The 3,478-nt window shown below is 35.6% G+C and overlaps 1 long non-coding RNA gene across 1 annotated transcript; it reads left to right on the forward strand.

The window, feature by feature from the left end:
• Positions 1-261: 261 nt before the first annotated feature.
• On the forward strand, positions 262-2,325 carry LOC117612915. The gene is made up of 2 exons (XR_004583600.1): positions 262-445; positions 1,570-2,325. It is a non-coding gene; the product is annotated as an uncharacterized LOC117612915 (long non-coding RNA).
• Positions 2,326-3,478: the final 1,153 nt, after the last annotated feature.

Here is a 3,478-nt window from a genome sequence, read left to right on the forward strand (position 1 = left end):
TTTTACAACAAAACTTAAATTTTATTCAATTCAATGAGATGAATTGACCATGGAATAATCTTGTGACCACATGATGGGATGTAACATGGTTGTTTGGTTGAAGCACCAATGACTTCAGTGTGAGGAAGTGCACAGAAGAGAATCCCGACCACAATTAAATAGCTTTTCATATGCGAAGGGAAAACCAAAAGGTTGCCTCCCACGTCTTAACCGCGGGTAAAACGTAACCTGACTCTAGTTAAATAAAAAGTCACCTTTGCTTCTTCCTATCTTCTGTCCCTTCCCTGCAGTCGCCACTCTTATATTTTTCTCTCATTTTCTTCCTCCATTAAGAAAGGGAAAGAAAACCCACTAAATTCTCTCTCTTCTGACTCTCTCTGAGCAATCAGAGGGTGCTTGAGGAGCTTCAATGCTCTCCTATTAACACATGATATCCAACAATCAGGTACCTCTCATCTTTCTGCTTTTTTATTTGAAGTACTCGTTTCATTTCTCTGTCTTCTGGTCTACAGAATTGATTATAAATATATTTTTTTGTTCTCAGTCTTGTGATTTTTCATTGGTTTTGATGGTTGATCTTTTGCTGTTGCTATATCTGATATGCACCACTATCTGGTTTTTGTCTTAGTAATATTTTTTCTCTGGGTTTTGTTTGGTGTGCCTTGTTGTTTTGTAGTTCGTTTAGGTGCAGGTCCTGGTTTGCGTTTTAACAATTTTTTTTTCTTTCTAGCTCATCTTTTTAATTTTCGTGTTTTTTCTTTTAATTTTTTTGTTTGTGAATTTTGGATTGGATATGTTTGGATCTGGATGGGACGGACAGCTTTGAACAACCTTCTGATCCAAAAGAGGGCTACCCTGAATTTCTGAATTTATATTAAATAATGGAAGAAAATAATAATTGAATTATGTTGCTTAGATTGGTGAAATATATGCTGTAAACCCGCGTTTTAAGCTTATAACAGTTTGTGTAAACCAAAAGGAAAAAAAAAAAATTCAATAATATGGTTTTATTTATTTATTTATTACAAAATGAATCCGGTGATGGTGGATCTGGGGGAAGTTTTCCATGTTCTTTCTGCTTTAGTGGTTGTTTGCAGTTGCAGGGTATGTACATATAACTTAAATTTAGTTTTTATTGTAATGATCTCATGTTTTTCGCGTCACTGATGAATTTTTTTGGTTTTTGTTTTTGGTTCTTTTTTCTCGGTTATTCAAGAACCTTATCTTTTGTTTTGGTTCGTAACTTATTTTGTTGCTTTTAGTGATGAGGCCCATGTTCTAGGGTTTATTCTTTGGGTTCTTTTAGTGTAAGAACATGGAGATCTGTTGCGTCACCTCGTTTGTTTGCATTCGTTGTTGGTTTCATGCTAATGTAATGTATGGCGTGTCTAGGTGCTTCTGTCCAAATACTTTTTTTATTTGTAATTACTCCTTATTTATGAAATATCTACTTTCCCTTGTTTTTCCTTTCATTCAATTAGAGTTAATATTGCGAGTTCAATTTACCTGATCTATGATACGTGACACTTCGGGATTGAACTGACTTATTTGTAATTTATTCATTTGCAGAAGTTTGGGTTGAGTATCCTTTATTGAGAAACCTTGGCTCATAAGAAGTTTAAAGCTAATATCTGTGCGCAAGATTGGAAGTCTTTTAAAGAGTTCCAGAGCAGTGGTGAAATTGACTTGGACTGCATTTAATTGCTCAATTTTATATTAGTATATATAATCAGGGCTGTTCTCTTTGTCGGTGCTAAATGGGGATCTTTGAAGAAATGGGTTTCTGTGGTAATCTTGATTTCCTTTCGGCTCCTCCTGGGGAAGGAGAGGCAGCTCCAGAGCATGACCCAGAGGCAACAGTAGAGGAGGATAATAGTGATGAAGAAATGGATGTTGATGAGCTTGAGAGGAGGATGTGGAGAGATCGGATGCTATTGAAGCGACTTAAAGAACAAAGTAAGGGAAAGGAAGGAGTTGACAATGCAAGGCAGCGTCAATCACAGGAACAAGCTCGGAAGAAGATGTGGCGGGCGCAAAAACACTTTCAGAGGAGAAAATCATGAACGTGTTCTTCCTCCCATCGACGCCACAGCACCTCCTATTTCGGCGTCGTAGACGACCCTTTGCAGACATGATGTTACTCGAGCCACCCATAAGTCAGTTCAATGCAAAGGCATAATCTGAATTATTTTTTTGCAAACCCGAACAGTTTTTCTAATTTGGCTCTTTCACTTATTCAGTTTCTACAATTGGGTTTCCTCCTCTTTTACTGGTTAACATGATTTCCATGAATCTTATACCATCAAGAAGCGGTTAACATGTGAACCGGAAGCGGTCTTGGGTGGGCATCCTGCAATTACATCATCTGAAATTAATTTTTTTTTAATTTAATTTTTTTTTTTTTGCAGATCTTCATTCATTTGTTTCTTTAATTCTAGTTTTCCCTTTGTTTACTACATATGGATCACGTTAATTTGCGAGGGGATGGGTGGATTTGGATTTTCGTATGGACGCCATGTAAACTATATTAATGACTATTTAAGACCACTATTAATAAATTATTATCAGCAACTCAAGCATGTGAGATTTATCAAAACCGATAAATGGGACATGTATCATGTTACAATCCATATAACAAAACAAAACCGTATATGCGCCTAATGGAGTTAAGGTTCACTGTGACATTCTGAAAAGTTTTTAAAACACAAACATATCTGGATAAGCTGTCCCATAGTGCTTAAAAATATCTGTACATTATTGATTCACACCTGTGGGTTGAGAATCAAACATGTTTTTAGTGATCACCAAAAGAGTCCCTATATGAATTTCTTTCGTAGGTTAAATTCTCACATCTGTGGATAGAGAGAAATTCCTATATTAATTCACATACGTTATCTTTTGGGTCACTCCACCATTAATATACGTGGACAAAATTTCCCCAGGAAGCTTTACTTAAACATTATTAACTTACACCTGTGGGTCATAAGTTAAACATGTTCTAAAACACTAGACGAATATTAGGTCTGAATAAACTTCTTGTACGAGAAAATTTCTCATCTGTGGATCAAGAAATTTCCTGTTAGTTTACACAAACCCTTTCTCCATGTTGTTCCATCACATCTGTCATCAATTTGTATTCTTTTCATCTGTGGATGAAAATAGCACAAAAGGCTACTAGTTGTGATGCAATTATTGATCAATTTTTAGATTGGAAACTAAATCTGCAATAGTTAAGCTGCTGTGGCTCGCTTAACTAATGCAATATTCGAGATCTCCAGTCTTTGATCAATAGCCTTTCAAGCATGAATGATAAAAACTTTATATCGAAAACATGCTTAACAGAATGCGTTAGTGAAACAAAAGATTAGAAAACAATACATGCTGATGTAGCTTTCAGTTTTAGGTTTTAGCTTTCTAGTTCAGTACTAAACCTTTATGCATATATGTACTGTCATGCTTACTTGAAAACCTAGAAATC

Source organism: Prunus dulcis, unplaced genomic scaffold (assembly GCF_902201215.1).
Source record: "Prunus dulcis unplaced genomic scaffold, ALMONDv2, whole genome shotgun sequence".
Classification (NCBI taxonomy): Eukaryota; Viridiplantae; Streptophyta; class Magnoliopsida; order Rosales; family Rosaceae; genus Prunus; species Prunus dulcis.